Source organism: Haemaphysalis longicornis, unplaced genomic scaffold (assembly GCF_048455015.1).
Source record: "Haemaphysalis longicornis isolate Haplotype H1 unplaced genomic scaffold, Haemaphysalis longicornis Haplotype H1 scaffold_2, whole genome shotgun sequence".
Classification (NCBI taxonomy): domain Eukaryota; kingdom Metazoa; phylum Arthropoda; class Arachnida; order Ixodida; family Ixodidae; genus Haemaphysalis; species Haemaphysalis longicornis.
The window spans coordinates 293,943,470-293,952,848 of record NW_027526295.1 but is presented as its reverse complement, the minus strand read 5'-3'; positions in this window follow the sequence as shown (position 1 = coordinate 293,952,848).

Below are 9,379 nucleotides of genomic sequence, written 5' to 3'. Positions count from 1 at the left end.
GTTCGTACGTGTACCGACACGGTGGCCGTAATTCGTTCGACATCGCTTACCTAAATCGGACAGCACGCTCGTTTTTTTTCGGCTTGCTTAAGCGTTGAATGCTCACGTTTTATCCTTTACTTTTCACAACTTTCAAGACAAGACAAAAGCCAAAAGTGAAAACGAGGGCGGGATTATAGAGGGGCGATAAGAATTTCTTACGAGGTGCCAACTTTACCTTGTGTGGGCGAGTAAATAACGCGCACTGCCGATACGATGCGGCCTTACCGACCAGATTCTTCCGAGTGCGCACCATTTTACGACGCCGCGAAACACGCGGGCGAATAGTGGAAACATCTTCGACGTTTTACAACTGAAGATCAGCGGCTGCAAAAGTCGCGCCACGACGACGTTGCTTTAGACCCAAGGCATTCGCATGGCTCCGTAGTCTGGCTTTGGGAGCCCTCTCGCGAAATCTTTGCGCAGTATCACGTCACCTACCACGTTCTTCAACGTACCTCTGCACTCAACTTCGTCGTAGTGGTGAGGTACCACATAAGTTTGAAGCAGATAAAGGTTTCGATAAAAATTAACAACCAGATTGATTGATTTCGGGGTTTAACATGCCGAAGCTGCACTTGAGCTATGAGGCGCACCCTAGTGGGAGGCTGGGGATTAATTTTGACCACCCGGGGATGTTTAACTCGCGTTGAACTCTCGACACACAGGCGTTTTCGATTTTCGCCTCCATCAGGAGAGCGGCCACCGCGGCCAGGTGAACAACCAAAGGTGCAATTTCCCCCTTGGTGGGTGTGCGCCAGAAAAAAGCAGGGAGAGAATGCAACACCGAGCAGTATTCTGTGCCGCATGAAAGACATGATCAGCTCCGCTCTCAACTGCTTTGTGGAGACCGCTCTGATGCGCGTTGGCCCAGTGCTCCCACTAAAGGACATCTGGGTAGCTAGGTAGTGCGGGTGCGCGCCGGAGGGGCATGGCCATGCATCAAGAAGGGCGGCTCTGCCCTTGCCAAATGTCGGACATGCCAGATGCCGATGAGTTGTGCACACTTGTGATAGGCACGGCTGCCTGTAAACTGCTGCCTCCTTGTGTTCTAGAAAAACATGCTCTTCCTTTACCCCTTGGGCTGCCTAGGTTTGTTGCTACCACTGCACAATACCGCTAGGCGCAACTCTAACCACTGGCGACAAGGTTTCAAAAGCGGCCAGTGCAAAAGTAGCTTAGCGTCGTAGAGTGCGAGAGGACAGCGCATATTCTTGCTGCAACGCCTCGCGTTGTAGACTTTCCTATGACCTCGGTTTCGCCGCCTTCAGCTTGTGTTTGGTATTCAATCCCGAACTATTGCATTATTGCCTGCAGAGGGAACAAGCGCCTATTGATGCGCACATGGATGGCGGATTTCCGAAAAATACAAGCTACTGCCTGGCCGCACCTCGCACACTTTCCTAATCATGTTATTGCCAGTGGTTGGCAATATGAAGCGAAATCTGATTGTTTATTGATGATTGTGGGGTTTAACGCCCCGACAACAGAGGTGACGAGTTACGCCGCAGTGGAGCGCTCCGCGTTAATTTTGACCTCCTGAGGATCTTTAAGGTGCGCCGAAACCTCCAACGCACGGGCGTTTTCGCTTTTCTCCCCCAACAGAAAAGCGGGCGCCGCGGCCGGGAATCGAACCCGCGTCCTTGCGCATGACGCCATATCGTCTTTCCGTATTTGATTTTTTTCCAAGTTTCCAAGTTTATTGTTGTCTCAGTCAGTACGGCACATAACGGAATGGAGTTCATACAGAATCCCGTCCCAGAGTAATGCACTGCAGTGACCCGACTTCGATAAAAGCTCGTCCTTTTCGATTGGCAGATTGCACGGCCATTCTTGAGGCAGCGACCACTTTTGGCCGTAGCTTTGGCCGCAAGGGAAATCACTACCACGTGTCGAACATAATTTTTACAACTGACTGCATGTCCCATTGTAGACCTGACATTTTACCGGTTGTACTTCGTGTGGTACCGGGGAGCTATTGAAAGCTCCATTTACTCATGTGCTTCCTCTGCTCGAAAAACCTTTCGTTTAAGAACTTTTCGGCACCTCTTCCCAATCACACATTAGAGAGTTTTAACAGAGCGGAAAACCGGTCTCGGCACGGTTCCCGGTACAAGTACGCATACGCACCAGTTTATCCGCCTCTGCGCACGCGCAGTAGCGCCGATAGCCTACCGGGTACCGTACCGGGACCGGTTCTCCGCTCTGCTATAACTCTATTATCTGCGGCCGGTGTGTGGGTTTCTGGGCATACGGGCATACAAGTGATGAATGAGATTGCGAATTTTTCAAGCGAAGCTTTTTTCGCCTCACCGATGGCGGCCATCCGCACAAAAATGCACTTTGCTAAAAGAAACTTTGCTAAAGGAAAGGAAAGGAAGATGGTGATCGTGGGTGAAGTGAAAGATGGTTGAAACATGAAGCTTCTCTGGTCGAAAGCCAATGTCTTCAAAGTACAAAGCCCAAAATCCGGATGGTTACACCCAAAACGCACTGCAGGAAAGCCAACTTATACAACGGGTTTCCACAAAGGAAAGTTAAGCGCCTGAAAAAACGCTCCCCGTGGTCAGAATCGAACCTTGGTTCCTGACGTTATAAAGCTGACGTCCATCCGATTGCGCCATTCCTACAACATGGTAGAAGCAGTTTGTATTTTCTACTTTGACTTTGTATATGTACCCGCCGCGGTGGCTCAGTGGCTAAGGCGTTGCGCTGCTGAGCACGAGGTCGCGGGTTCGATTCCCGGCCGCAGCGGCCGCTTTTCTGATGGAGGCGAAAAGCAAAAAAAAATCGCGCCAATCCACCCCGTGAATGTGGTTGGAAAGCAAAGCTCTAAACGGCACCCATAACGATTACCCATGCGACGTCACTTAAATTCAGTCACATCGCTCTACAAATAGTAAAACCAGAGAGAAGTTAAATGCACTTAACCGCGCCATTTATTACTTCAAAGAGATATTCTTGGTAAGGTTAAATCAATGCATGATGCATGAACGGTGTTTGTTTGAGTTGTATTGGTGTAGCACAAGAGTGAAAACTTTTTTATAAAATTAAAGTAAGCTCCAACCTCGTGTTAGACGATCTGATTTCTCCGTGTCTGCGCCGCGGAGGGAGGCGACGAGATTTGCGGCAGAGAAGGAGGAGATGGAGGAGGATGAGGAAGAAATACTTCTGTTCAAATTTCTGAACGGCCCAAAGTGCAGCCCAGGGGAGTGATTCCTTCTTCTGTGGGGCCCATATGCAGTCCGCGGGGCCTGTGTTCTGTCCACCCGCTGAAGCTGGGTAGGTAGAAAGGGCTTGGACAGCAGCATCTCCCTTTGCTCTTGTTGAGTAGTTGACGGAAAGAGAGGAGGGTGCTCAGGTCTAAAGTCGCACACCCCGATTACTGGGCGGAGTGTTCTTACTTCTGAGCAAAATTTACATTCAGCGTCGTAGCGATTCGGATGCATTAAGTGAAGACGCGTAGACTGTGGGAATGAGCCAGGATTGTATGAGCCGTAGGGTAGTCTGTTGTTCTCTGGAAAGGTCAGTTTAAAGCGTAAGTACGGTCTCTCTCAGAAGGCGCTAATGCTGGGTTATCTCCCTGAACGTGACAAGCGGGTGACTGTCCTCGTGCAGCTCCATAGCACGGGAGGTGAAAGCGCAGGCTTGTTGGGTGGGCGCATTTGTTGCCCTCCATTGAAGCGTGAGGGGGTGTCCAGATGAGCTGAATGGAACCGTTTCGGGAGTGGTTTTTTTAGCAGGCGCAGTGCAGGTCAGGACATCCAACCCGACTGGTAATTCCAGTAGGCTTGCGGGGAATCGGTGACTACTCTCCGAACCCCTGGTTGAGTGAGAGCCAAGGTGATGGCTGCCTCTTCTGCTGCCGTCATATCTTGGGTCCTAAGCGAGGCACACGCAAGGAGGTTGGTTCTGGAGGTAGCCACGATGATGGCGTATTGCTGCCCTCGATGTTTGGAGGCGTCTGTGAAGATAACTGCATGATCCCTACCGAGGGTGGTGTTTACCGCTTGAGCCCGTGCTTTTCGGTGACCCTCGTCATGTGAGGGGTTTATATTTCAAAGCAAATGGAGCATCTTTAGTTTTAGTCGCCAAGAGTCTGGGAGCACGCCAAGCGGAGTGACATTCCGGGATGCCCAGCCAATCTGGTGAAGCATGCGGTTACCCACCGCAGTTCTGAGTCGGACCTTCTGGTTAGAAAGATGGCCTTCTATCAGCTCTTCCACCGTGTTGTGGAGCCCCGTGCTAAGCAGCCTCTGTGTGGACGCACGCATGACAACACCAATGGCCTGCTCGACCGCCTTTCTAATCATTATATAAAGCATCTCTATGTCTTCCTTGTCGAGAAGAAGACAGGGGGTTGACGTAAGTGACTCTCGAGAGGACAAAAGCTTGAATTAATCGAAAGGTACCGGATTCCTTTAGGCCTCGCTTCTTGGTGGCAACTCGCCTGATCATGTACATGATTTGATTAATGCTTTTTTTTGAGGCACTGCAAAGAGACGTCACTATGGGCGTCAGCCTCGAGATGTTGACCCAGGATCTCGATGCTGGGGCTTGGAGTGATGGCCTGGCCATCAAGGAGTATTTGAATGTATTCCTTGATTTGGCGTGAGGGCGGACGAAAAGGAGCTGTGATTTTTACGTGAAGACGGGAGGTCACAGGCTTTAGCATATTAGCGTACTAGAAGTGAGATGCCTTGCCTTGGTGTGCGCTTCCTTTAATTTTTGTAACTCTTAGCACATGAGCAAGATGTGGACATGGCCGCTAGACGGGCGTGAGTGGTCGCTTGACGCTTTCACGTGGCATTCAGCGAGAACGCAGGGGGTAAACCCGTAGATGTGCTTGGTGAGTACACCACCTGTCTTCCCCGTATTCGCCTGGGCTCGTAGCTAAATCGGTAAGACAACGGGCTCTTACTTTGTTAGTCTGTTAGTTCCAGGTTCGATTCCCGGCGGTGGCAGTAAATTCTTTTATTTCTTCGCTGTAGTTTTCTGGTGACACCAACGGTCGCGAAAGAACCCTTGGGGGGTAGAGGTAAAAGCTTTGCTTTAAAAAAACTGAAGAAGCGCAAGACGACTTTTGGCTCGGTCTCCTAAGCTACAGGTCGACACCTTTGGAAGACTGGCTTTCCCCCGGAGAACTTCTGCAGGGAAGACGGCTGAGGTCAACTCTGCCAGACTTCAGCAGCCAGCCAGCGCTTCCAGTGCTAAAAAAATGTACAGACCGACCGGTTAAGAGGCCCCCTTCCACCTCTGGAAAGGGGACAGGTGGTGCGAATCAAAAAAGGATCCTGGGATGCAAAAGCGAAGATCGTCACACAAGTTCATCCAAGGTCCTGCCAAGTTGTTACGGAAGACAACAGATTTTTCCGCAGGAACAGGCAGCATCTGCTACCGACGAATGAACCTTTCAACCAAGGCAGTTTATCAGACGACGAAGACGATGGCAGAATACATGAAGACACTCGATCAGGTTTGGCTCTAGCGTCGTGCCCAACTTCACAGCATAGCGCAAGCCTGACTACTACGCAAAATGCCACACTTCCGCTACGAAGATGGGCTCGACAAAGGCAGCCCCCACACCGTCTTCGATATGATTCGCAGTTCAATCAAATGCCCTCGACCATCGGTGTCCCGCTTGTTTTCTTTAAGGAGAAGGATGTATCGGTGCGATCAGATAGACGCGAATGCGCGCCTTATGTTCTCTAGGCACGAGGCGTGCCCTTTCTTCTTTTCCACTTTCCCCCCAACCCACGCTATATAAGCACATAAGCTACGTGCATTGTGTTCCAGAAGGCTGCCTTGTCAGTAACTCGTTCGTCGTGGCGACACGACACAGTGAGAAAGCTTCGCGTTCTAATCATATTTTTAAAGGAGCCATGAAGACAAAATACAAGTTTGTTTTATTCGAAAGATTTCGTGTTTTATAGTGGCCCCAGCGCTTGCGCGGCAGCAAATGAAGCTGTATTCCCTGAGAAATTAATCAATTTAGGTTAAAATTTTGATTCTTCCGCCAAATCGCGTGTTTGGTGACGTCTGCAATGAAGTCATAACGGCGCGTATACTAAATAACTTCCACTGCGCCGTTCGGCTCTGCCGTGGCCTCCGCGATTTGCTGCGCCGCCGGTAGCCGATCGCGGAGGCCACGGCTCTGCCGCCTTGCATACCGTCAAACCTCCCAGGTGGTGCTAGCATACTCTGCACTCCAGGCGGGTAAAGCTGGCTCTGAAAAGTGTCTAAACACGGGTGCCGCCATGATGCCACGCTGTCGTTGCCAGATCAATAGTTGAAGATACGGTTAACCATTTTTCGCAAATCAGGCACAAGTTCAGGGCCCTAAATTAAACGTACCCTACTGAAAATATGGCAACGATATGCATACGACATGAATGATATCATAAACATTTCAACGACATGCCTTCGATATCGCAGAGATTTCAATACGATGTCGAAGAAGCTTTATGACATGTCATTGACATCGTAAGGATTTCAATGACTTATCGTTGTCCTCTGACATCGTAAAGGTCCGATGTCGCAATGACTTCAACGACATGTCTTTGACATCGGAAGGCCTTCTTCGACATGTCGATGTGCTACGATATCATAAAGGTCTGTTATCGCATAGAGCGGAACGACATCTCAAGAAAAGATCGACAACATCTTCATGATATGAAGATTTCAACGATGAGTCGTAGAATTTCTGCAGTATGTCTTCAAGGTAGTCTTACGACGTGTGACATATCGCACAAATTAGCCCATTGTGCCCTGTGGTTTCTGTAACATATTGCAGACAACATATATTCTGCCTTGTCAGCACTGGAAAAAAGTACAAGGTACAGTACAAAATAAAGTACAGTACAAACGCTGACACTTTGCACTCTCAAGTTTACTTACACAAAATTCAAATTCTTTAACCTGTTGTTCTGTAATGTTTCTACGGGTGCATAATTCAAACTCGGTCATTCAGTTAATTCATAAATTGCACTTGTCCACACTAGAAAATATCTGCTTCTTCATTACCACCTGCTAAAAATATGTGTCCAAATATCACTAAACAGTTGAAAATTTAATTTAAGAATGTCAAGACCTCAAAAAAGACTGTTTTGCTACTAAACCAACGTTCGAAATAAAGCAAAACGTTAGTGTAGAGCATTGTTGTTAGCCCTACTCAGTATTCAAAGACCGTATTAAGTTTGGTCATTTTCAAAACTGTCATTTTTGACGTGACCCAATTTGTTGAAAATGACCAATCTTGTTATATAGGCCCTGAAAGTTCTGGTCAGCAGTAGAAGACGAATTAACTAGTTGTGGACTTTTCACCTCTGTTTTCAGTTTGTTTTGTGTAGTTTAGCCTTCAAAATGCTAAAAAATGTCATTAAAATCCATGTCCAAACATAACGTGCACTTTTGTCTTTGCCAGAGTGATATTTATGATGATTTCTGCCCATTCAACAAACTTCCAATGTCCTGTCAAGTTTGCAACAATGAGAATTGACTATGTGCAAAGTAGGGTCATTGAATACAGCATTTTTTTGCTATATTAACAAAAATTAAAGATACTGAGCAACCGCACTTTTTCATCTTCATGGATAACCTTGTTGGCTCTTCGCAATGCGGGCTTTGTAGTAAATTGCAGTGCTTAAGTTCCTATTGCCCTCTTGTTTTTTGTTCTTGGCCATGTGTTCATCTGTGCTTGTCAGCAACTGGTACAGCCTGCTTGTAAATGGCACGGTACAACCTCCCCCACCCCCATTCTATTTTTTTCCTGTTGCATCTCTTAGTCATAGTCATTTTCATAGTTTTGTTCGCACAGAGCGTTTGTCAACCCGGTGGTGTGCATGGCTAGACAGAAAGGTGGATGTGTTTCTTAGTTACGTTCTCTTTTGCGGTATTGCTGTACCCGTTGACAGCTGCATACAGATTTCTGGTGAATGGCGCCGTCGAGTCCCCACACCTCTTTTTTTCTGTCGTATCTCTTGAAAGTAATTTCTGTGTACAATGTCTTTTATTTATTTATTTATTTACTTATTCACAGAATACTGCAGGCCCATTTAAGGGCCTGCAGTAACAAAAAAAGCAATAACCCTAAATTGGACTGGGCGATCTAAACACACAGCTCTTCAACCCTGTTGCAAAGTGAACTGACAGCATTATTAGGTGACATTTAAATATGACACGTAAAAACTCAGTGATTTCTACTAATAGCATCTTCGATAAACTGCACCAGTCACACCGGGGCGCACCGGTGCGCCTCTTCATCCTTGATCAACTGCGCTGGTGCGCACCATCTGTCCTCCATAAACCGGGCCACACCGTCGCGGGGCAGTTTTTGGCTGCCCCGCCACACACTGAGGGAGTCGACGGGGCTCCGGGGTGCAATCACAAGATACATTGCGAACAACGCTGGAGAAGCGGCTTCCTCCACCGTCTGCTGCAGCGACGGTGGTGATGGCGCATCGGTGCACTTGTGTGAAGGTGGACAGAGCTGTATGTTGTTGCTGACAAGGATGACTTGCTTGCGAAATCATTGGGCAATGATGCGACGGGCTCCGCACGGAGGCACCAACGGCCAGAGATTGTAAATGAAGACATGAACTTCGTGTACTGCAAAGAAGGCTGCATGAATTGCCAGCCAGTTGGAGATTTGCATCCGCTTCGTTCGATTGAATTTTCATGAACATGTAGTCACTGCGGTGCCTAGACCATCAAGCGGAAGGGTGGACAGAAACAGGCACTCGTATCATGGCTTTAACGAAGATGAGAATCAGCTTGTATGTAGCTGTTTAGTTGAAGTGGTGAAAGTGCATTGTTGCGCATGTGTGACGGATATGGGTTTAATGTACACATAATCATTGCCCTTCAATAAATATCACTTTCTAGTAGCGCTGTGTCACGTTATGCTGCTGTATTGCCACTTGTGAACATTTTTATGCGTTGCTTTCTTAGCTTAAGAGATGGTGCTTGGGTAGAATTGCTCAGTTTATCCTCGATCAACGCTCCATGCCGGGTGCACATTGTCACCTGGCACTGCGCGTTGCACCGGTTTTGGGGGCAACCCCGGTGCGTGCTTATTGAGGACGTTATATGTTGACAACCGACCAAAACTAAAAAGCACCATTTATCATTTTCAGTGAAATTGACACCCCTTGTTCCTTCAGGGAATGTTTGTAAGGATCTTACTGGAAGATGCACAAGTTGAGCACAAACAAGGGTTCATCCAGAATTTCGCTTTTGGGGGGTTGTCCAAATTCTCCTCATGGGGTGTTGGGGGGATTTTGAGTGGGGAGGGGGCATTGAAGAAATCCCTGTTTAAACTTTACAATGCTCCAATAGGAAT